The sequence below is a fragment of the Physeter macrocephalus genome, chromosome 11, assembly GCF_002837175.3.
Source record: "Physeter macrocephalus isolate SW-GA chromosome 11, ASM283717v5, whole genome shotgun sequence".
In the NCBI taxonomy this organism is placed as follows: Eukaryota; Metazoa; Chordata; class Mammalia; order Artiodactyla; family Physeteridae; genus Physeter; species Physeter macrocephalus.
In genome coordinates, this window is record NC_041224.1 from 148,427,891 (window position 1) to 148,453,329 (window position 25,439).

The window sequence follows — 25,439 nt, forward strand, 5'->3', positions numbered from 1 at the left end:
GTTGCGGAGCACAGGCTCCGGACGTGCAGGCTCAGCGGCCATGGCTCACGGGCCCAGCCGCTCCGCGGCATGTGGGATCTTCCCGGACCGGGGCATGAACCCGTGTCCCCTGCATCGGCAGGCAGACTCTCAACCACTGCGCCACCAGGGAAGCCCACCACATACATATTTTTAATAGAGCCCTAAGCCTTGACCATCTGATAGAGACTTCGACATTGTTTTGCTTTAATATGAAGGTGCTGAAGCTTCCCTGAAAATCCCTTGGATAAACTGTACCTTCTGCACGAGCCCAGGGACAGAGATCAGATCCAGCCCAGCCCTACAGAGGGATGGACCGGCTGCTCAGAAGCTGAGAACAGTGTGTGACCGGGGCTGGGAATTGCCCCCATCCCCCAGTGGACGGCCAAGCAGGGTGGACCACAGAGGCACCACCCTGTGCTGATGCCCATGGCCTCCCTCCTCCCTCCCCCAACCCCCCAGGCTCTCTGAGCAGGGGTGAGTCGGGCCTTTGCTCCCGAAGGTGACAACTTTCGAGGCAGCAGGGGAGCCAAGAGAAGTGAAAGCACAGGGGTTGGGGACCTGAAATTCACTGTGTGCACGTGTGCTTGCAGGCAGGGAGGGCATGCACCCCCGGGTCTCTCCCCCGGGCCTCTGCACTGAGAGAAGTGAAGGACAGGGGGGGTGAAGTGCTGCGGGCTGCTGTGCTCTCCTGGCCTCTGTCCCTCCCCAGCTCCTCCACAAACAGGAGCCCCCAACCCTGCCCCACCTGTCCACACCCCTCCCTTCTCCCAGCCTGCCGGGCCGTGGGCAGGGATCACCCTAGAACATACCTATCAGGGGCATGTCCAGCGCGCCCTCCATCCCCAGCACCACCATGACCCTGTGTCTGGGGAGTTCGATCCCCCCACGGGCACGTCCCCTTCTCTGGGCCCTAAGCAGGCCGCATTAACAGCACTAGTCAAAACCAAACAGAAACAGAAACCAAAGCCCACATCCTGGCAGCACAGCCTGCTGGTCGCCACAGTTAGCCCTGGGGGCCCGAGGCTGGTTAGGGTGCTGCCCTGGCAGATGAAGCGCGGCAGTCAGAACAGGCTCCCTCCTGGGGCCAGCCTCATGCTGGACACCTCCTGCTTCCTGGTCTGCAGGCTCTTCCCCCAGGGAGCTGGGCGGGGGGAGGGGGGAGGCGTGCTGGACGAGGAGGTGATGGGGGTCCCGCCTCTGCCTCCAAGTGCACAAAGCTGTCCCCAGACCCCTCTGACACCCTCTGGCCCCTTAGACCAGGTCCCAGGGTGTAGAGGGCATGAGGCTCCCTTGAGGACAGCATGACCTGAACCAGAAGTTTTTGGAGTAGAGGAATGTGTGAAGAGCCCTTATACAACTAATATGTGGTAGTACTTGTACTTTTTCAAGTATATCACCTCTCATAATTCTCCCCAGACTCCTGCAGGGAAGGCAGGAATTATCCTACCTCCCCACCCCCACCCTGTCCCCAGCCCTGCTGCATTTTAAAGATGCAAACACTGAGTCTCAGCATATTAAGAGATCAGGCTAAATCCATACATTTGATTCAAACCCTGGTCCTCGGGCTCCAGAGTCACCCCTCTGGCCATATAGCATACCTTCAAACTGCTTTTCATCCCAATCTCATTCTCAAGGCACACATCTGCATGCACTCATCCTTCATTCAGCGTAATCTACATAGTCCATCCTGTAAGCAGCTTATTTGTAAACGTACAGCCAAGTCTGTCCATCCAGCTTCTCCTTCAACATGTCCCGATGCCCCAGAAGCTTGAAGGAGCAGAGACCACCATGCAATTTCAAGCCCTGTCTAACTGCCCTCCTCTGCAGCCCACCATACCCACTCCTCCTTTGAGACCCTGCCCCCTCTTCATTCCTTTGTGATGCCATCCCCCCACAGCCCCCCAGTTATTCCATCACTGATGTTCCCACAGGACTTTGAACAGCCTCCTATTGAAACATATTGCCCCATCTTAAAATGATTATGTGTCTGTTTCCCCCTCCACATGATGAATTCCTTGAGACCATGAAACTTCTGTTGGATGGAGGGACAAGCAAGGTAGAGAAGGATCCAACTAAATTACTGGGTGATTGCAACGTCCAGTGTTATTAACCAAACATAATGATGTCTGGTGTTCTTCTCTAATTTTTAGGCCACCATCATGGAAGGGTTCTCTCCCACAAAGCACCATAAACGTTGATTTACAATGGGCAGGGTTGTCTCTGCAGACCAGGGAAGAAAGGAGGGTGCTCACTATCCTTTCTCCCACCTCCAAGAGCCATCACCCAGGCTGAGAGGTGAGGATAGATGGAGTGAGTGCCTTGGGTCTGGACAGTACAGAAGACATGTCACATGAGGAGGGATGGGGCAGGAACAGAGTGTCCTAGGCATCCCGGGAGACACCGCAGGCTTTCACATGGGCAAGGAGCCAAGCTCAGGTTCAGGTCAGAGAATAACAGTGCCTATTCTGTTATTTCTACAATGTGCTGGCACTCTCAAACGAAGCATCCAGTTTTCATATACGTAGGATTCATTTCCCAAAGAGGTTTAACCAGCAGCTGCTGGCAGGAAATTCCCTCTGCATCATTGTCTCTCCTCCCCTATAACTATTTAAGGTAAGCTGGGCTTGCAGGATTGAATCTCTGCTTCTCTGACCGGCACCTCGAAATCAAATCTACCCCCATCCACCACCCTTCTCCATGGCCTGGAACCTAAGAGTGAAGCCAGGAAGTGGCAGGCAAACACTATCCCTTTTTCTCTCCTATTCTCCTCTTCCCCAAATCACCCCACCCAGGTGCCCATAAAGTAAAGAGAAGATGCCCCAGAGACCCATTGGGGAGCCCTCTGGTTTTTCAAATCCTCCCCAGTTCTTCCCTTTTGACCCAGAACAACTGTTTTCACTTGTCCTGTAGTAAGACCAGTCCTGAACACAAGTGGATTGGCAACTTCCCAAACCAAGGAGTGACCATGCTCAGCTACAAATGCAATTGGAGTGCCAAAACCCGCAGGCTGTGTCTGGTCAGCTCCCCCTTGGGAGCAAGGAGACCCAGGCCCTGGGGCCTGGCTGGCATGGGGAAGAAAGGGTGTAGATAAGGGATGGACCCCCCCACCCTCCACTTGGCCATGTCCTTCCATTCCATGCCCCTCACTCTGGGCTTGGAATCTGGGTTACCCTGCCTGCTGGACATCTCATCACCCTGTCTTCTGTCTCACCTGCAGGCTACCCTGTCCTGACAACCTCCTCTTCTTCCTTCCTCCTCCCCATCCGGCCCACTCTGCCTGACACACCCCTCCCAAAGTCCCCCCTGGAACCGACCCTGACCACCCATCCCCTACACCTTAGAGGGTGGTCTCTGGCCCTGTGCTCCTTTCCTTTCCCTCCCATCCCACCCCCGGCACTGTGTAGCTGCTGCTCACTGCATGAAAGGCTGGACAGCTGCTGGGCTCTAATTAGCTGCCTGGCCGCCGTCCCAGAGCAAGGCATGTGTTACTGTAAAGAGCTGCCTCACCTCCCCTTCATCAATAATCCCCTATGCAGATCCCATCAGGCGGCAGCTGAGGGGCCCTAGAATCCTCATCACGTGAGAGCAGCAAGGCTCCTTCCGTCAGCTGGACAGGAACAGGCAGTGGACTCACAGCCTCACCACAAAGTGACCAGGAATTTATGTATCTGGTTTCTCCCTACGACTGCCCACATCCTTCAGATGTCCCACAGGTGAATCCACCGCACCACGCCTTTGGAGCAGTGGGGACCCTGCCCCTTCGTTGCCTCCCCGGTGGAGGCAGAGAGAAGCCCAGTTGGTCTTTCGGAGGACAAATCTGGAGCATCTCAACAGCGTGACACCCAATGCCCTACTTTTCACAGCTTGCTACAGCCAAGCCACCCCCAGAGATTTCTAAACAGCCAGGGGACCTGGTCCCAGAAGTCCTGTGGAGGCTGGTTTGTTTATACGAGGTGCTGTATTCCAGCAAATATTGACTGAGTACCTGGTGAAGGCCAGGCGCTGTACCCCATGTGAACAAGACAAGGTTCCTGCCCGCTTGGTGCTCACAGTTCTGTGGGGAGACAGACAATAAGTAAGCCAGCCAGCACATACTGTAATGTCTGGTATCAGGCCACGAAGGAGGGCAAAGGCCTGGTAGGGGAGAGAAAGAAACCAGATGCTGGAGGGCGAGTCTTAAACTTCTCTACGGATCTAGCATCAGGGCCTCAGATCAGAAAGACACAAAGAAGCTTTGCAAAGAGCTTTGGGAAAAGCATTCCAGGCAGGGCGAACAGTAAGTGAAACAAGGTAAACAAGTTTGAGAAATAGGCCAGAGAAGCTAAAGTTTGTGTAATTAGGGGTCAGACATCCCCTGCCCCTTATCGCAAGAGTCATCTGGTGATCCCTACAGGGCCAACTAGGTCAGGGCAAAGTGCCCAACTGCCAAATAAATGTAGCCAGTCAACGGAAGACTCTTCTTGCAGGCAGGGGCTGGAAACCGTGAATTCCTCATCAGCTGTTGCTTGGCAATTTTATTAACAAATGAAGGGATGGTGAAATCCTTTGACTCGTGGCCTGGAATTTCCATCGGTTTCTGATCAAAAGAATTTAAGTAACTTTACCAGGTCCTCTCTAGCCTGGGTGTTTCACCTTGACAATAAGGTAAATATTCCTTTTTACTCCAGGTAGTTTGTTGGATTTTCTGTCACTTACAATCGAGAAAATTCTAACTAGCACAGGTGATTTTTCCTCATCTGGAACACACCTAGCTGGTACGAGAGTCACGTATCTGAGCACCACCTACCCATCTCTGCTGCTGTGAAAACCAGTGGCTCTGCCCTTTGCAGACAGTAAGGGGCAGAATCTCAAATAAGAAAGTCAGATGCCTGGCATGGTGGGTGAATCTCAGCAGGATGGCTATAGCTCTGGGGGCTCCAAATCACCCTTCCGGTCATTGATTTTGTCAGTTCCCCTTGACTTACCTGGTCTTTGCCAGGAACTAGCACACTTTGACTTCTGCAAACAGGACATGTGAAAACTAGTAGCCTAGAGATGATGCCCAAGCCAAGATCAAGAAGTGCACAAAGAGATATTTTTCTGAAAACTGCAGAACTGCACTACTCAGTTTGATAGCCACTAGCTACATGTGACTCTTTAAAATTTAACTTTAAAAATGAATAAAATAGGGGCTTCCCTGGTGGCGCAGTGGTTGCGCGTCCGCCTGCCGATGCAGGGGAACCGGGTTCGCGCCCCGGTCTGGGAGGATCCCACATGCCGCGGAGCGGCTGGGCCCGTGAGCCATGGCCGCTGAGCCTGCGCGTCCGGAGCCTGTGCTCCGCAACGGGAGAGGCCACAACAGTGAGAGGCCCGCGTACCACAAAAAAAAAAAAAAAAAAAAAAAAAAAAAAAAAAAAATGAATAAAATAAAAAACGTCAGTTCCTTAGTCTCACTAGCCACATTTAAAGTGCTCAATAGCTACATGTGGCAAGTGTCTACCATACTGACAGTGTAGATGTAGAACATTTCCATCATCACAGAAAGTTCCACTGGACATTGCTCTAGAACTTACCAAGGGTGATGAGAAGGCTGCCAAACACACAGACCTAAAGCTGAGCTGAGCTTCCTTGCTCTTGGAAATCCTCTTTTTTTTCTGAACAGACACCACTTCCCTCATTCTCTCCCTCAAGCCTAGTTAACCAAGGCTGCCATTGTGAGATGGGGGAGGATGAACCCTTGTTCCAAGAAAGTCACTGTCTACTGTCTGAAGAGTGACTTTTATCCAAGAGGCCAGGAGAGGGCTCTGGCCATTAGTAAAATGAGGCCAGCCCGAGTCTCTGGCTATAACTCAGTGTAGGGGGTGCTGCTTGGAGTATTTAAAAAACTCCAAACCATTTATTGAGTACCCTCTATGTGCCAGGCAGGTGTCACACAGGTCATCTCATGTGTCCCCTCCATGAGCCCATGAAGCAGGCATTAACTCCGATTGACAGGAGGCAAGGGAAGCTCAGAGGTTAAATGACAGCTAGAAAATGGGAGGGCCAAGGGTTTCATCAGCACTTTCCCCCTGCTACACCATTCATGGGAGGTGCAGATGTGCAGACAGCAATTAGGGGACTTAATTTACCTATGGCAATGGGCCACCTAGAGCTGCCCTTTTTTCTCATGGCAGACAATCTCATGTAAGCTGCCCCTTCCAGCCTACTCAAGCCCACCCCGGGGCTTGGGAGAGCTGCCTTCCAAGGGTCTGCCCATGAAGGCCCGGTTATTGAAAGACACCACATCAGAACAAAAGGAAGGCCACCAGAGGAAGTACAGAAGATAAACCGTGGAAGGGGGTAGGGGTCAGACATGTAGCATTTCTCCTGGCCAAAGAGGAGAAGGGCATGATCAATTTTTTTTTTTAGAAAGCCATCTGGACCACGAGTTCCTTACCTTTGCCTCCTCACGTCCTGGATAAAACTTGACATACAGTAGGGACTCAAAATCCAAGTGTTGAATGGAGGGAAAGGCACGGGGGCAGGTCCTCCAAGAGTGAGGGGCCTGGCCAAGAGGAGCTTGAAGTGCAGGTGGGTTGGGGGAAGACCGAGAAATGAGTTGTTCTGGGGGAGCCGTGATGGGTGCTGTTTGCTCCATACATGACCCAATCTGACTGTCCCTTTCCTTTAAGTAATGGCCCAGAGGAAAGGCCAGCATACACCGGTCTGGGCACTGACTGCAGCAGGCCCTTCCACCATGGGCCTTAAGCCCAGCAACCCTGGCCCCTCACTCAGCCTCTCGCCAGACAGCTCCATCTACTGTGAAAGTACCGAGCCTTGCAACACTCTCAAATATGGCTCCAAACAGCACTTAGGCAAGAGTAATTAAAGGGAATGTTATCTCAGTCAGGCTCTCATTAGGCACGTAATTAGACTGATGAAAATAATTAACATTCCTTTTGACAAAGGAAGCAGAGGACCCATTACATTCATTAGGATGCCTCAAACCAGTCTGAGGAAGGCCGAGAAGAGAACTCATCACCTCCCAGGCCTGCACAGGACAGAGTCAGCATCTGGGAACCTAGACCGGGTGGCGAGTCCGGCCCTGGGCCAGGCTCCTGGGTGAGCGGACACAGATGGCAACGGATGCCTTCATGTATGTATTACAGATAACGATAACATACTCGTACAGGCTCACAGAAAAAGAACTTGAAGGAAATGTATGACTATATCGAGATGGAAGGCCAGGGGCAAATGCCTAAATCCCCCAAGTCCCTAGAAAATGACAGAAAAGACATTTTCTAAGAAGAATACATCAATTACAGCACCAGAAAACGAGAGAATTATATGGGCTCCCTGAAGATGGAAGCAATGAGAATAAACAGATACAGAAACCACAACCCTCCAAAACAAAACCATGGAATAATAATAATAATGACACTCATACAGCACATATATGTGCCAGACACTGTTCTAAGCACATATTATCTCATTTAACCTTCACAAAAATCCTTTGAAATACAGACTATTGTTGTCCCTGCTTTACAAATAAGACCCAGAGTTACACAGCTTTCCCAAGGTCATAGTGCTAGTAAGTGCCAGGGCTAGGATTTGAACCCCAGCAGTGTGGCTGAGGATTCTACACTCAGTCAGAGGAGTGGCTCTGCAGGGTCCAAGTTTGGAGAGATTAGGGGCCCAGGAGAGGCCCTGAGTGGTTGGTCATAGGATTTGGAGGAGCCAGGAGCCAGGCTCCTGCCCCACCTCTCCACCCAGGCTCGTGCCGGGACATTAGGGTAGGGAGGCAAGGGGACACGTAGACGGCTCCTGCATCCCCAGCGGGCACATCCCACCCTCCTGTCCACAACCAGGGGCAGCTGGCTCTAGAGCATGGAATCAGGGTTCACACAGAGGTGACTGAAAAACCTCAAAATACAAAGGGAGAAACACAACCAAGACTTACCAAACATTTGACAAAAACCAAAACGACCAAAGAAGCACCAAATTAGAGAACAGAAGTTCTAGCTGGAAAACAAAATTAATAAAGTCGCCAGAATGAAATGTTTTTCAAAGTATGATTAATATCCTCTGAGGGATAAGAGGGGCTACTGAATCTATGAACCCAAACAAAGCTGTTGCCAGAAGAATGTTAAAGATCTCAGAAATGAAGGAAATACACCATGGTTAACCACTTATCTCTGGATGAAAGAATAGAGCGACTTCATTAAAATTTTTCTTTATATAGCAAAACTGTTTTTCTAAACTTCCTATATCAAACATGTGTTACTTTCAGAATCGGGAAAGTTATTTTTTAAAATGCCTGGCACGAGGTAGGTGCTCAGTAACGGGGTAGATCCTGCCCCCTACACCAACCCTTGGCCCCATCCAGACTGGTACATAACTTGCTGTCCCCCAATTTCTCCATCCATACTCCCGTCTCCGGGTCTCTGTGCACACTGTTCCCCTCCTGGAATGCCCTTATCTATCGCTGTTTACCCAGATTTGCCTGTCCTTTAAGGCCCACTCAAAGATTACCCTTCTTAATGAAATGTCCCTTCATCGTACCCAACCCACTCTGATCCCTCCTCTCCCAAACTCCTAAGGGCACTTAATTCTCCAGGGTCATAGGACAGCTCTCATTGAGCTGTCCTGTGGGGTCACAGTACTGACAACTTACATGTCCTTTACCTTTCAATGACCAAGTCTTGTCTCCCCAACTCAATGGTAGGCTCCTTAAAGACACCGAGAGGGAACTAGCTTTCGTTCCATACCCCCCTGTGCCCAAATAAAGCTGAGAAGCTTTTGCAAGAACATTCTTATGTGTCAGTTGAGTGAATGACGAATTAGCTTCTGTTCCTGGTGGGAGTAGGAAGAGGAAAACTATTGTGGAAATGCGGTTTCTCAACAGGGCTGGGCACAGCACAGCAAGGTCCTCCCACGTGGGTGATGCCCTCGAAAATGGGTCACCTGGTCCCAGATAGCTTGACCTCCCATGCCTTGCCTGGGATCCAGAAATACCTGCAAACCCAGGGTGGATGATTGGTAAATCTCGGGACAAAATGTGGATAAGGAGTAAGACATTTATATGGTCTTAGGTTGTCACCCCACAGATTGCTTATTAGTAGCGAGGAAAAATCAGTAAATGCACAGTGAAGAAATCGGACACCTTGACGAAGTGGTCCAACTTAACATCACACGTAAGGGGTGAATGGACATCCGGTGCCTCTGGATGTAATACAGTGAAAAAGATACAACATCACTCATGTGTATGCTAGCCAGGAGGGTATAATTCAGTCTAAATGTGAGGCAACAGCAGAGAAATCCAAAAGGAAGAACATTCTATTTTTTTTAAAGGGGGAGGGGGAGGAGGCTATATTCTTAAAAATGTCAATGTCATGAAAGACAAAGAAAGGCTGAGGAACTGTTCTGGATGAAAAGACTAAAGAGACATAACAACTAAATGCAGTTCTGGATCCTGGACTGGAGAGGAAATAAATGCTGTAAAGGACGTTATTAAGTCAATCAACAAAACTGTAAGACAACCAGAAGATTAGATAAAAGTATCATATCAAAGTTCAATTTACTGAAGGTTCTGTAAAACAATATCCTTATTCTTAGGAATCCACACTGAAGTATCCAGAGAGAAAGGGCCATGATGTAGGCAACTTACTCTAAAAAGGTTCAGGAAAGGACCTCCCTGGTGGTGCAGTGGTTGAGAATCCGCCTGCCAATGCAGGGGACATGGGTTTGAGCCCTGGTCCAGGAAGATCCCACATGCCATGGAGCAGCTAAGCCCGTGCGCCACAACTACTGAGCCTGCACTCTAGAGCCCGAGAGCCACAACTACTGAGCCTGAGTACCACAACTGCTGAGCCCACATGCCACAACTACTGAGCCCGCACACCTAGAGCTGGTGCTCCACAACAAGAGAAGCCACCGCAATGAGAAGCCTGCGCACCACAACGAAGAGTAGCCCCTGCTCGCCGCAACTAGAGAAAGCCCATGCGCAGCAACGAGGACCCACGCAGTCAAAAATAAATAAATTTAAAAAAAAAAAAGGTTCAGGAAAAAGAGGGAGAGAGAGAGAACATAAATGATAAAGCAAATGAGGCAAAATGTTAAAAAATACTGAATCTGGATAAAGAGTATATGCGTGTTCTGTACTATTCTGGCAACTTTTCTGTAAGTTTGAAATTACTTCCAAATAAAAAGTTTGAAGAGGGACTTTCCTGGCGGTCCAGTGGTTGGGACTTTGTCTTCCAATGCAGTGGGTGTGGTTTGATCCCTGGTTGGGAAGCTAAGATCTCACATGCCTCATGGCCAAAAAAACAAAACATAAAACAGAAGCAATATTGTAACAAATTCAATAAGGACTTAAAAGTTTGGAGAAAAAAAAAAAAAGGGGTCACTTCCATTAGACAGGGTGTGGTGGGGTGGAGCAGACATGGAGGGTGAATCCAGGGAGGACATTTGTCATCACATGTCTACACTGGCCCCAGAATTCCAGCCCTGTCAAAATGTCCCTCACAGACACATTTCCTCTCCAATGTGGCCCTCCCCTTTTCTTACTTCTCCACCTATTTACTCCTTCCTCCACCCAAGATCAGCAATCTTCCAGGAGGCTGCCCTATCAGTACCACAGGACAGAACTGGTTAACCTTTTGCTTCTATTCTTATATGTAGTTAATATTTTCTGGAGATGTTCTGACACCTGTTTTGTCCACAAGCCCATACTAACGAGTCAGGTTATATTTGTTAAGCCACAGCCTTCTAGGTGTTTCATGGCATTTCATTTCCGCCCCCCCCGGCAAATTTGTGGTTAGTCCTATTCATTCTGCCTGACTTTAGGCCTTTAGACCACGTTCATCCCTTCTGAGATCTCATGCAGTCTTTCTAGGGTGGATGCTCTGTTTCCCACACACCCCACCACCATCACCACCACCTAACTCCAAAGTAAACCCCCCTCCCTCCCCTCCCCACCCACAAGCACAGCCCCTCTCCCCAGGTACTATGAGGAGGTGTAGCCACTTTAAATAATGCACCTCTTTAAATAAGAGGCAGCTGATGGGAGTCTCTTTAGACAGTCTCACTGCAGGAAAGGGAATCGAGCAAACCATCTCATTGTACAACTTCATTTATTTATTAATTCAGAAATCCTTATATGCATCTTTTATGTACAGACTACTCAATGCTAAGTGGGTTGGAGTATGAAAGCTGAAGCACAACAGTGGAAATTCTACTGTAGCGTCAAATACCAGAAGCCTAAAAATAATAATAACCTCCATTCTGACAGTGCCTTTTACTTAAATGAACTTACTTCAAGTTTATCTCATTATTCATGCATTCCTTCATACGTTCCTTAAACAATTACTCAGTATCTATGTCATGCCACCAGGTACACGCAAAGACCCAAGAGGCAAAGAGCCAAGCTCGGGCCACAGGTGGCTGACATTCTAAGTGATCCTGGAAGGCCCAACTAGCCCACTAGACACACACTGAGGGCACCAGCCACGATGGGACACCAGAGGAAATTATTCTAAAGAAGAGAAAATGAGTGAGAATCAGAAAGAAGCTACTGTGGCTTCAGCGCACAAATAAATTTTGTTGTTTCCAAGTACATGATTTTATATTATAATTTAGAATTATATTAATTTATTTTTAATTACCATGGGGACCCTAAGCCTGTCAGTGCTGAGAGCCTCTAAAGATCTTAATCCAGCCAAACAGTAAGCAGAGGTCGCAATCCTAAATGCCAACAAGGGTCAAGCAGTCAACTCAAATTAGCGAAGACTCCAGAGCTATTAAGAAAGCAAGACTGACAGGAGAGATTTATTTGGGGGCCGGGGGAAGGAGAGGGAGAGAGAGAGAGGGAGGGGGGCAGAGAGAGGGTGAGAGACAGACAGAGAGACAGAGAGAGAATGACATCCATACTTCTGGCTCGGGCAATAGCGGGCTCATTCCCTGAGAGAAGAGGATGCCAGCAAAGATGTGCATCGGAGGTGACCCACAATGAACTGCATTTCAGATGCTCTAAGTGTGAGATGCCCACAGGACTCTAGGCTGGAGGCAGGCCTGGGACCCCCGCTGGATGGAGCAGCAGAGAGGAGGACCCTCTGGGGAGAAGGTGCAAGGGGTGACATCCGGGGCTGGCGGAGGAGGAGGTACTATGAAGGGGCCTGTGGAAAGGCCAGGGAGGGAGGAGGACACCAGGAAGGGGCGCTGCCAGGGAAGTGGGGGCAGGAGAGTGTCAGGGGTCACAGTCAACGGCAGAGGCAAGCCAGACAGGGACCGAGCAGATTTAGCCAAGAGAGGTCTCTGGGGACCATTTAAGAAGGAGGTGTGACTGCAGAGGGAGGTGACTGAGACAGTGTGGACAGATGACTCTTTTGAGAAATTTGCTTGTGAAGGAAAGGAGAGAGAAAAGCTGCTGGAGGTGTAGAGATGGGGGCAGGGGGAGGCGTCCCTTCTCCTTTTCTCCTTCCTTCTTTCCCAGATAAGAGAGACCTAAGGATGTTTCAAGGCCAAGAAAAAAAAAAACACAGCGAGGGACAGCTTGTGGCTGGGACATACATTGTGGGGCACATATGGATGCTCTGGGCTGTCCTGAGGTCATGGGGAGAGCACAGCAAGCCACAATCCCAAAGGCCAAGGACACGTATGTCATTATAATCCCTTTACAGAGAGGCGACCCAGGTAGCCAGAGTTAAGGTCATACAAGTACTAAGGTGCTGTGGCCCAGACCCAGAACACAGATCTCCCAGTTCCTGGTCCTGGTCCTTCTTCCAGACCAGTAGTTCTCAATGGGGCCACCCCTGGGATGGCAGGGGTAGGCGCCTTCTGTCAGCACCATGGTGGGTGGGGAGTGCCACAGGTACTTATTAGTGGGGACCTGGAATGCCAGACGCCCTGCAGTTCCCACAACAACCCACAAAAGAACCCCCCCCACATAACTTTAGAACATTCCCCTGGGCATTCGCAGAGGTGAAAAGCCCATTCATAATCATCAGCATCTAGAACCAAACTCCCTTTCTGAAATAAACACAGAGGATTTTTGCATGGTTTTAACATATACTGAATTGTCCAGGAATGCCACCGGAATGCAAGTCGAGGGGATACTGTACTGTATGTTTGGAACTTTACCAAGAGTGGTCCACCAGCTGGGAAAAAGCCTCAGCGTCACGTCTCCTGGTATTTGAGTCACCCACACAACACACCTGTATCTTGTGGGTATTTGTAGCTGTTACATTCTCAGTGATTCTATGTACAGGTTCAAGCATCTGACTCCTACCTTCTGTTTTCTGTGTCGTCGTGCCCAAACAATTACATACTGGAATATGTGATATTGTATTATAATCAACTTTTCCTTTATTTCTCTTTCACAATACAGTTTAGACATATTGATTTTTTTTAAATTTACGTATACAGGTATGTCATTATCTATGAATTTTATTCGGGGTAATTAGGAGGCATTACAAATAATTGTTCTAATTAAAAAGGGGCACCATCCCAGATTGTGGGGTGCAAGGGAAACTGCAGTGCTGAGGGAAATGGAGGGGTGAGTAAGAATCAGGGTGGCTTCACATGATCAATTCCACAGAGTAAATTCAATGGTCTTTTACAGATATTGACATGAAGCTCCTGAATGATGGGTACACAATGTGGTCAACCCATGGGGCTTAAGACAGCTATTCAGTTGGGGACCTTTGGGAAATTTCATCTCCACGATTAATTTAAATTATACTGTACCTCAGCATTTTCCAGCATGTAATGACAATAGGAGGAAGACCACACATCATCTGCAGGGCCCAGGGAAATGACAAATGGTTGAATATCTGGAGGCAGTGATGTGTTTAGAAGAAGTCAAAGAACTAGGTGCCAGGCTTGGTCTGGGGAATATCTTCTTAATGCATGAGAAGATGAGTAAACAGTATGTAATAGGTTAAAAAGGCAGGCCAGAAATACTTAGGGCTCCGAATCTGAGTGGGGCTGGTTATTTACTGGGAGCAGAAAGGTGGCCTAAATTCCCATAGGCATGCCCGTCACTGCCAAATAGGGATGAAGGGTTAAAAAAAAGTGTCCTTCAATCAAGAGGGGATAGCTAACTGATTCATGTGTCCTCCCCATCTCAGGACACCTGGGGACTGGGAAAGAAGGAACGGCACAGCCTGCTGGCTTGGATGCTAATGGGAGGCCTGGAAACAGGGCTTTCTGAGACTGGCTCTTCCACTAACCCTCACAACTCTATTACCTCTCCTCTTGGTTTCCTCATCAAAAATAAAAAAAATGAAGAAAACACAATAGAACACTTTAGATTCCACCACTGTACATTCTTCTGTTGTTTTCATGTTCTTCCAGGAACATTTGTATGTGTGTGTGTGTGTGTGTGTATTTTTTTTTCTGTTTTTAATTTTAAAATGTCAGGTCGAAGCAGCCGTAGGGATTAACAAGCAGATTGACTCTCAAATGAGTTACTGCATCCCTTCCCAGAAGGAAGTAGAGGAACCTGGCTCACTTGGGCTCTGAAGAAACATCCAGATGTAGGACATGCATCTAGGAATGAGTTTACAAGTCTCTCTGCAGAGCTGACTCAGCCAAGGGGCCAACAGGGCCCTTCCCCTCACCCCCAATCCCAGGATTAAAGTGAAGTACATGCACCCAGCAGTCACTCCCACCCTGAGGACACATCAGTTCATCCCTGAGATGCCACAGCAGCAGCAGGGAAGCCTTCTTGGTTTAGGTGTCAAGCAGGGCTGGGACTAGGGTGAGGGAGGAGTGACACTTGCCTCGGCACAGAACTTAAGGAGGTGCCAAGAAAGACTTACTAATCAAGATAAATTATATCATAATGCAATATTTTTTAAAAAACAAATTGGAAAACCAAGGCATGCACTATCATACTGGAATCAGGGCCAAGATTAGGGCAAGGCCAAGGAGGCGAGGTCATGTGAGGGTCTGTGATGTTAGCACAGTCCCGCATCCCAAGGACCTAGCCACCCCTTACTGTCAATAGCATCTCTGAAGAAATACCACACAGAACCACAATCTCTGGTCCCAAACCCTTGGCATTCAGAATTGTTTAGATTTTTTTTAAAAGGTAATGTAGAGCACATCCAGTAGATTACATAATCCCCACAGCAGGGTCTGGGGGCAGCACCCCCAAACACATTAACATTTCTGCAGCCAGATCTATGAATATTCACACTGCCGACTAAAGAGACCGCCAGTGGCCTCATGTTCGTCCAGGTCAGGCTTTGCCGTTACACGAGTTAAAGAAAAGCCTTTTGGTTTTAGAATGTTTTGAATTTTGAAACTGCAGATAAAAGAGTGTGGGCCTGAATAGCATTACATTACATCTCTTAAAGAAAAAAGGCGGCAGATTGGACCCAAAACTTTTGTTATAAACTTGTACAGAAAAGAGAGCTGCAACGGTCCTCAGCAGTGATCACCCAGAGGAAGGCGATTTCTAAAAGTCAGTCAAGCCCAGAGCAGACTTAAAGCATTTCCCGCCAGCCAACCAACCAACTGACATTGTTAAATACTGTCTGTGTGTAAAAGCCTGTACAGAGTCCTGGGCTGTACTGAGACATACCAGACACGGGTCCAGGCCTCAAGAGCTGAAAAGTTAGAGGAGACTGGAAGGTGACCATAAATCATTGAATATTGGAAACTGAAAGGAGCTAATCCACACCCACACTTTAAAAATGATGAAACCGAAGTTCAGAGAGGGTGAAGGCCTTGCACAAGTTAGAAACAGGAAGTGAGTGGCACAGAGAGATCAGACTCAGGTGTGCTAACTGCTCTTCACTGCTCTCTGCATAAAAGCACATAATAATTGCCAATTTAGTGAGGAAATGAAAAGAGCTGTAAAAGATTCCGGCGGAAGTGGTTTTGGTCCAACACACCTTTGCAGCAAAGATGGGTTCCGACTTCTACAAGGACTGTAATTTGGGGAGGCAGCAAAGCAGGGGAGGGACCTCCTGGCAGGGAAATAATGAGGTATGGGGCGGGGCGGGCAGGTGCATGGCAGGTGAGTTGGGCATGTGGATTAGGCTCTGGTGAAGGGCACAGAACGAGCTGTTAGAAAAGCAGGTAAAGGCAATGCATAGAGAGCTTAAATGCCAGAGTGAAGAACTTACAATTATGTCCTAAGGCCGCATTTCCAAATCATTTGAGTTCTGCCTTCATTACTTATGGCTGCCCACTACCCTCGTAGGAAGAGGCAGAGTATGGCTATTTAAATGAGCCCACTCTGGGGTCAGATTCTTTCCATCTGAGTCCGGGCTCTGATGCCAACTGTGTGACCTTGGACAAGCTGCTTAACCTCTCTTTGCCTCAGTTTACTCATTTGTAAAATAGAAATAATACAAGTACCTCCCTTGTAAGAGTTACATGAAAGAGTGTTTACTGTCCTGAAAACAGTACCTGGCATTCATTATTAAGTATTCAATAAATGTTAGTTGTTGTTAACCTTTTAATTTAAGTTAAATTTGTAGTTATATATGTACTGTAGCCTTATCCTAAGCTATAATATCCATGAAATCCTGGGCTTCTTGTGACAGCTATGGTTTTCATGATACATAACAAGAGGTTCCATCAAAAGTCTTAACTAAGGCACTGAATACAACAGGTAGGACGCTCCCAAGCTGGTAAGAGGGCCTCCAAAAGAACCACCCAGGAAATCTGATATCTGACCTTGCAACTGAGAGGACAGGGTGGACTGGCATCTGACTATACCTGAGACACACAAGGTGTGAGACACAAGCTGGCCATCTGCTGTGGGCGGAGCCAAGGGAGCCGGCTGAGCTGGGGGATGGGCCTGCATTCCCAGGTTCACTGCGCCAGAGGATGTGTGATTGTCTCCTTGGGCTAAAGTGAGCCACATGCAAGTGAGGGCTGGCAAGAGATCAGAGCAGGTCTTGTCCAAGAGGGCCACTCGGACAGACAGAAGGACCTTAGCCGGAAGAGGCTGGAGGTGAATCGCGGATTTTAGGGGCTGAGGAGAGAACAGTGATCTAGAATAGAGGATAATTTGCTCTTTTCAAGATAACCAGAAGTAAATGGTCCCAGCAAATGCGGGGGAAGAGTCTCTGAGAAACCCATGAATGTGGCCACAAGAAGAGACTCAGCATTAAGTACCTGCCAAGCCCAGGAAGCTGGGAGCTGGCAGACAACAGTGCTGGCCAAGCAAGCCCTTTCCTGTCCCTCTCAGCCCAGTGACAAAGGACTGGATGTGTTAAGTACTGAATTGAGACCGTTTGTGACTTAAAGTGACCACAGGACCTTCTACCGCCTAAGAATGACCCAGAAAGTTATGGGGCCTGATTGAGTTTTCCTCCCAGGGCAGGGAAACAACTAATCCCACTGAATCAACATAAAGGTCCAGCAGCAGACAAAATTAAGTCGTGTTAATGAGTTACGTCATCCCAATGAGTCATGTTTCTTTACACTCATTAGAAACATAGCTATTAAAATGAAATGTTTGTCCCTTTACCAACTAAAATCATCTCTCAATATTCCCAGTGGTATGGTAACCACCATTAGAAATCACTGCTATAGGGCAATAAGGAACTCAGGAAAAAAGCAAGGCAGGTAGGGACGGAAAAGATTGGTTTGGTGGGTTCAATGGGAACTCATTTGCTCCCCAGCCTTGAATATGATGAAATTAAAACAGAAGACATACCAATGGAGAACAGAATCCTTGGACAAATGGCTTGTGCAAAGGGAAATCAAGGCGGCCCAATTTCACGAACAGAAAAGCTGTGACTCCCTGAGTTCCTAGGCTGAGCTCATAGTATGATCTTGCTCTTTTAAGTGGAGCTAGGGCAGCAGAGGAAGATACGTTCTCATTGACTCTGAGTCATTCGGAAAGCATCAGCCAAAGTCCTCCGGTCCTGGAGCCCTGGAGGATCCTGGACTGAACCAGGCCCTGGCATCTGCCAAATGTAAGTGCAGACTGTAAGACATACACCAATGCACGACTTCCCTCCTGCCTTCACTTGGGGAAAGCAGAAGGACGGAGGGGGGTGAAGTTTAAGTTTTAGGACAAGATACAAGGGGTGCACCTCATCATTTAGGAGACGGCGTGTATAAGGGTGAACAGACGCCACCTCTCGGCTACCCCATTTAAACAAACGAGGAATGTGCCAACCTAGTCCCACTTCCCAAGAAGGGACTTGCTCCAACTGTGACTTAGTCCCCTAACTTCCAATTTGGCTTCTTTCTCCTTCAACCCCACCTCTGCTCTCCCAGCTGTGACTTCCTACAACTCCAGACCAGCTGAGTTATCGTTTGAGAAAAAACCAAATTATCCAGATTCTACTAGATGACCCAAGCATGATTGCTGGAGGAGGTGTTAGAGAATATCTCTTCCAACATTCTCATTTTACAGACGAGGAAACGAACTCATGTCACATGAGCTGAGACAAGAACCAAACAAAGTCCCCTGACCGCAGCACAACGCTCCATTATACACCGTCATGATAACTCTCAAAGGAGGTCAGCTCCTCTCCCGCAGGCCGCCACCTCAAGCTTCATTCCTCTTCCACAAACACCTCAAAGTGGTAGGAAAGCCCCAGAGTTAACTTGCCTGGAACAAACAAGGATAAAAGAGATGAGGACCGTCCCGATGAACTAGCCGGTCACCTTTGAATGGAGTAATCGGCAGCCACAAGTACTTTCTCAGAAGAACAGGATGGTCCAATGCTTACTGTACTTTGCAGAGTATACCTGGGACCTAGAGTCATAATCAGGGTCTCCACAGCTGGACCATAATGACGGGCAGGGGAAGGCCCAGAAACTAGGTTGGAGGATGAGGCCTGGAGCCAAGAATCTGCTAAGACAAACTACTATGACTAGTGGAAGGAGGGTGACGGAAGGCAAAATGCTGCCCAGACAGCCTATCAAGCAAGAGAAAAATTTGGCATCCAAATGAAATGGGGTTTATGAGATACATCCCTATGCCAAGCAGAAGTCTGGTCCTCTTATAGTAAATCCCAGGCCATCTGGTCTGCTTCCCCAGTGCAGGGTACCAACCCCTCTCTTCCCAAACATTCCTCAGGATATTGTTTTTCAAAGGAGAATCTCAATTTTCATCTCCTTTTAACTAGCTGTGTTTAATCCACACCAGCTCTCCTTCCTATACTTTAACTAACACCACCTCCACTTTACTTCCTCCCCAGCATTTGTTCCACCATGCAATCCAAGGCTATTGAACACAGTGGCATCAGACAGATCTCAGCATCAGACAGATCTCAAATCCCAATTTGGACTCTTGCTAGCTGTGTGACGTGGGCAGTGACTTTATCCTTTATCAAGTGCTTAGCCCAATGCCTGGCATATAGTAAGTATTCAATAAACAGTGGCTGTCGTCATTATTATTGCTATGTTCACTGAAGCCAGCTGAAGCTCCCTGTGTGGAATTAAATCCCAGAGGGCTGAAATGGGCTGTCCAAGGTCACACAAGTGAGTCAGGGAGGGATCCTGGATTTCCTAATTCCGGAAGCCTTCGCCAACCATCAGCTCCTGCACAAACAACATCATTGCCCAACAACCTAGAAATCTGGGTCTCTGATCATATCCAAGTACCACAGCTGATGATTTAATAGGTACTCGCCATGCGCTGGAAACTGGGCAGGCTATATGAAAGCTTTAAGGCATCTACAGATCAGCATAGGAAGGTCATCTCCTTGTTTGTGGCAGGCAAAAACACTATTACAAAACAAAAGTCTGGGGCCGCTGCTTGTGTTGCCCACTGGTGACAATATTTCTCGTCCATATTTGTTTTCAGAAGGTAGATGAAAGTAAGACCACTGCCCTGGCTGCCTTATTCCTGGCTTTAGAAAGGCTTTTTCGATCGGGAATGAGGGGGGGGTGTGGGTCCTAGGGACTGAAGACTAAATGGGGTCTGGCCAAGGACAGCTATGAAAAAGAAGATGGGGGCTGGCAGTGGTCCCCACCGTTGCTCCAAAGAACTCCAGAACTCCAGAAAAGAATCCTCTCTTTGTGGCCCTTCAATCTCCTTCTTGGCTGGCATCCCTAGCTCGGGGCTGGTGTCAAGGCCTTAGGAAAACTCAGGGTAAGTGACCTTTCTGATGAAAACGGACCATTCCAGAAACTCACGTGACAGGAGTGCCTCTTAAAAACTGAAAGGAAACAACAAATGAATGAACTAGCTAGAAAGCCTTCGTCATTCAAGTCCAGCTACGAAAGCAGTCAGAAATGGCTAATCCAGTGTGTCCTGAATGCAGGGCTTCTGATGTGGAAAGGAATGGCAGGAACAGCCCTCTCCAATTTCGCCCCCGGTTTATTAGATCTCCCTATGGTAAGTTAGGATTTGACAATGCAAGTCTTACTTTGTTTTAACTGCCATGCTTCCAGAGGGAGCAGCAAAAAGGAGCAATCTGAGGACCCAAGTCCTGCCCATGTAGACTGTCTGCCCTAATTCCAAGGATGCTGTCCCTTCTATAATACCAGCCACAATGAGAGCCAAGAGCCCTGAAAGGATATCAAACTCCCTGTTGGGGAGCAAGCAGAGTAAAGAATAATGGGGAGCTGGATGTTCAGAAACAGGAATTGGCAATGACTTTGGTTACTCCTCAAGTTGCCAGACTTGACGGTGACCGACCCCAAAGGCAGAAGCACCAACATCCTGGGAGGGTGGAAAGTTACCTTTCAGAACCATCCTCTAAGGGACCAGGGGGCCAATATCACTCACTCTGTGACCTCGACCCCACCAAATCTATACATAAAGGAACTGATGTTAAAATGAACATTGAGGACAGCCTTAGGGCGAAGGAGAGTGGGAGTTCACACCTGCAGGATGGATGTGAGCAAAGGGAAGGGAGCAGATTCTCTTTTTCATCTGGGAATGGGATAGAGAATGGGATAGATTCCTTATTCAGCCTCAGTTCTATCTATGGCTGTGAGCTGCAGGGGTGAAAACCCCTTCCTTTTCCTTGAATCACAGCAGCATGGCACATCCCACAGCTCAAAGTCTGAGGCAACTGTACATTTGAAATCAAACACATAGGTACCTAAATTCTATCAGTGCATCTTTATCTCATGATGAAATAGTGTAACCAGTGGATCTCCTCCGGTACTTAATGGTAAACATTCTTAAATCCCAGGAAAGGAAAACTTCCCCAACACAGACATTCACACACACCACAGCCAGTGTGCTAACTCTTAGTGTGACTCAGTTTCCCTCCATGGAAGCCATAGTCAAAAGTACCACCTCCCAGCCCTTCCCCAGAAATCAGCTTAGACATTACTTTTCAAATACAAAGCCTCTGATTTCTGAGAGGTGGTGGTGGAGGAAGCAGAAGACCTGGTCAGTAAGGCTGAGTTTCTTCTTGCTCAGAGAATCAGCATCCCTTCCGACATTCCCTCCTTAGCCAGGTGTTGCCACAAAGGGAGCTGAGAGTTTGACAAGTCAGAAATTATCCACACCTTAAAAGGAATGTTCCTGGAACAAAAAAATAAAAATAAAAATATAACCCAAACCACCTTGTCTGTAAATTGGGGGTGGGGGAGGAGGGTGGAGGAAAGTAAAGAGATACAAATTTGAAAACAGTCAGGCTGTGCCAGGGTTAGATTTCCCTTCCCTCAAGGACAGCCAGATCTGATACGGCTGCTGATAAGGCCAAGCGGCTTCACTTTACTGCTCTTACCCAGGTCTCAATTTATAACATCAGCGTCCCCAACATCATCAGAGACCCTTCTGAGAGCTTGGAGGGTGACTGTCACTGACATCCAGGCTGGACACCATCTACCAGAAAGAAAACCGTACTAGGAAGTAACTTGAAGGTATCCAGAGAGCAGAGGCAGACAGAAAAGCACTTGCTGCTCGCAAGTGCCTTTCTGATTAAAAACTACACTTTTAAAACCAACACTGAGCTTTCCCTATCACATATGCTGTAATGTAGCCCTTTCCTGCAAAATGACACCTTTCCCTCTAGAAACAGTATGTGAATCTGATACAAGTGAAATTAAACACAGTATAAGGCTCCCTAACTCATTTAACATCTTTCATTCAAGAACCCAAGGCACTTAAGTCACTTTATAAATGTAAAAATTCATGCCTCATCACTTTAAAAGGGGGAGTCGGAGGGAGTATCATTTTCCCATCTATGGTCAGTACATTTGAGTAACAGTCCATGGAAAAGCCCCTCTCTCACCACTGGAGGTGGGGAGGTCAGGCGTCTATATCATTATCCTCAGCTTGGAATAGCTTGGGGATTAACCCAAAGGAGAACTGAGCCATAATCAACCCTGCTCAACCCAACCCTGAGCCAACCCAGCCCTGCCCTTTCCTTCCTAGGGAAAGGGTCCTAGAAGTGGGGCTGGTGGTGCTCTCCGGTCTAGCACCTGCATCTGACTTCAGCCACAAGGTCCAGGGCCATATAGAGCTATAGCTCAGGGGACTTCATTTTTTCCTGCTATCCTTTACTGCTCCCTCCCTCCTGTACCTTTAAGTGACCAAAGTCAACACTAAATCAGCTTGTAATTTCCCTCCAAGGATGAGATAAATAAGTTGGCCCACTCTCTACTGTCTCCCCAGTTACTCTACTCTGTCCCCAAATATAAAGCCTAGGGGAGAAAGGCCAAGCCTCATCTCAGCCCACCCCTCCATGCCTCTAGGGTGTCCTGGGAGGCCCACCCCTGGCCCAACCACTCACAGCATTAGTTCTTTCACGGGAGCAGACAGGAGAGTCACCCAGCAGTCCAGCGCCCCCCCCCCACCAATCCAGTGCCTTCTGTCTCCACAGGCAAGCAGATGTAGCACTGCCTTGCAACCAGGGGGAAAACCTGACTCTCAAAGGGCTGTCTTTTCTAAGAGGAAGCAAGGCAATGGGCAGTCCTGCCACAGGATGGAAGCCGGTGGTCACATGCAAGCCAGCTCAGAGCTGGAGGCACCTTGTTCTTGGAGACACAAGGTCGGGGACTGGGGACCTGGAAACTGGCCCATTTGTTTTCTAGAGAGAAAGACACTGTATCCCCCATCCCTGCCCCGCGAAGGCTATTCAGCCCTCCTCTTGACCCCTCTTCCTGGTTATAGCAAAGAGAAAAACCCAGGCCCCCTGATGACCCAAGTCTGAAGGCCAGAATAACAGCTCCTTTGCTACTGGGTGCTGAGAACGCAGGAGAATTGGTAAGCTGAGCCCCCAAGGTTATGCTGGCACAGCTCCCCAGTGTCCTGCTCTTTTCCTCCTGGGAGGGCTCGAAGTGGCATCAGAACAACCTGCCACCCTAAGCTCTGTACCTGAGGCAACCAAACAAACATACCCCCCAAGGAAACTGTGGAGAAAGAGGGAGACATAGTCCAGGGAAGGAAGGGAAGGGGATCAGTTTCTGACTGGGCATAGAAAGAGGGAAAGGAAGACACCTGGGAAAGAGGCCAATATCGCCTTCCCCTTGCTGTAATGGTCCCCATCCCAGCCCCGCATCTCCCACAGAGGACCGGAGATCAGGGTGGGGAGATGGAGATCTGGCAGCCAGGGGGCTGGGAAGGGGAGGACGCCTAGGTGTGCAGTCCACCATCACCTAGTTTTCCTATGCACCCTGGAGAGAGGGTTCATCTTGGCACGGTTCCCTCCCCTTCAGAAAAGTCCTTAGCCTCAAACTCAGGAGGGTCCGTGGTTCCCACTCCCAAGCCTCTCTAGCTTCCACCCAGCCTGACGCCCCTTCCGCTCCCCCGAGGCGGCCTCGGGATGCTCTCCGCCCGGAGGAAGAGGGGGTGTCAACCTTCCGCTGCCGGAGATCCCCGGCTGACCCCTTCCCCTCGCATCTCCCCATGCCCCCTTTGTTTCAGGCGGTGAAAGTTGCCAGCGTGCACCCCTTCCCCAACACGCCCCCCTGTGCGCCCATCCCCCTCAGGGAATCCAAGCCCGGGCGCACCATCTAATTTGCGGCTCGCTCTCGAGCCGGGGCACCGCTTCGAAACCGAAAGCAAAGAGGAAGCGGGATCCGGCAGCGCCCCCAGCCCGGTCGCCCGGTCGCCGGGTCTTCCCCATCACCGCACCATCGCCCGCGCCCCCCCGCACTCGGCGCTGCCCGCCCCGCGCGGCCACCTCTCCCGGCGGCGGAAAGGCCTCTCTGCGGGCATCCGGGGCACCTACCGGTGCGGGCCCGGGGCCGGGGCCGCGAGCAGGGGCAGGGCAGGGCCGGCCGCCTGCCGGGCGCAGGTGCGGCCGGGAGCGCTGTCTCCCCTGCTCGCTCCCGCTCCTCCTCCCGCGCCGGTGCTCGGGGCGCTCTCCTGCGCCGCCTGCTCCCCGCCCCCAAGCCCGGCGCTCGGGCTCCCCCCGCGCCGAGTTGCCGGCCCTGCCTCCCCCACGCCGCCGGTCCTCCCGCGCGGCGCCTAGTCCCGCATTTTGTGTCGGCGGCGGCCGCCGCGGCGGTGCCGGGATCGGGGGGCTGTGGCCGCCGCTGCCCGGGCGGAACGGAGCCGGCGGCGGCGGCGGCGGCGGCGGCGGCACTCACCCATAGTACGGATGCGGTGCAAACTGCACATGCTCGCGTCTGACAAGCGCTCTGCCTCCGGCCCCGCTTAACTCCTTGCTCGCCCGCTCCCCCGCTGTCCCGCCGGGTCCGCTGCCCGGCCGACCGCACCGCCTCGCGCCGCCGTGAGTCGGCCGCGCCCCAGGCGCCTGGAAGCGCGCCCTCGGTCCGGGCCGCGGCGCAGGTGGCTGCAGTGCAGAGCTCCTCGGCCCTCCCAGCTCCTGCCACCGCGCCTGCGTTTGAGGTGTCTGCAGGAGCCCCGAGGAGAGGACCAGCCGGGACCCCTCAGCTCCCAGCTTGTAGGAGTTGTGTGGACTGCGTGTACAACGTCCACTGTGGGTATCCTATAGGTTCTAGCTACCTGAGGGCCACGGTCAACATGGTATTGCAGACCCACTATATGCCAGCATAATGTTCCGTGCCGTACATTCATTGAAACGGGCCTGCAAGATGAGTTTTATTATCCCCATTTTCAAGATGGAAAAACTGAGCCCTGTGGAAGTTAAGGAATCTACCTAAGGCACAGCCTGAACGTCCAAGGCCCACAGTTTGGTTTATACCACAAAGACTAAACATAAGATGTTCCTTCTGAAGTCAATCTCGATTCTTCTATTGGAAGGTGGAAAATAATGGATGTCATCTAGAAAGCCTGGAGATTTTGGTATGTGGAACTGTGGGAAATCAGTGACAGAGGGCCCTGCCTTGAGACAGGCCCCTCAGGCGGGTCCTGGGTCCTGCAGAAAGGCTGCGCAGGGAGTAGGAAGGCAATGCAATCCCAATCCCTACACCAAGCCTGGGTTTGGCACTGGGCTTTCCAGCCAAGAGGGAAGGACATTTTTACAATTTCTAATGCCCCCTGAAGGTATCTTTTTGTAAATAATCTGTCCAGGGATTATTATGCTCTTTTCTAATTCTCACACAGACCCTATGTGTGCCAAGGCCTGATCTGTGAGGTCTGATGGCTGCTT

General features: G+C 49.7%; 1 protein-coding gene across 14 annotated transcripts in view; it reads right to left on the reverse strand.

Moving 5' to 3' along the window:
• Positions 1-24,565, reverse strand: part of TMEM229B (transmembrane protein 229B) — a 40,394-nt gene extending 15,829 nt beyond the window's left edge. For 9 of the 14 annotated variants that reach the window (XM_028496040.2, XM_028496034.2, XM_028496037.2 and 6 more), the window contains exons 1-2: positions 24,093-24,294; positions 21,246-21,439 (exon numbers count right to left, since the gene is read on the reverse strand). The gene's annotated coding sequence lies outside the window, so the exon portion shown is untranslated. Of the gene's footprint in view, positions 1-7,939; positions 7,987-21,245; positions 21,440-21,644; positions 21,669-24,092; positions 24,295-24,453 lie in introns of those variants that run through there. The other 5 variants (XM_028496026.2, XM_028496025.1, XM_028496027.1 and 2 more) reach the window with 5 other exon arrangements.
• Between the last annotated feature and the right edge of the window lie 874 nt (positions 24,566-25,439).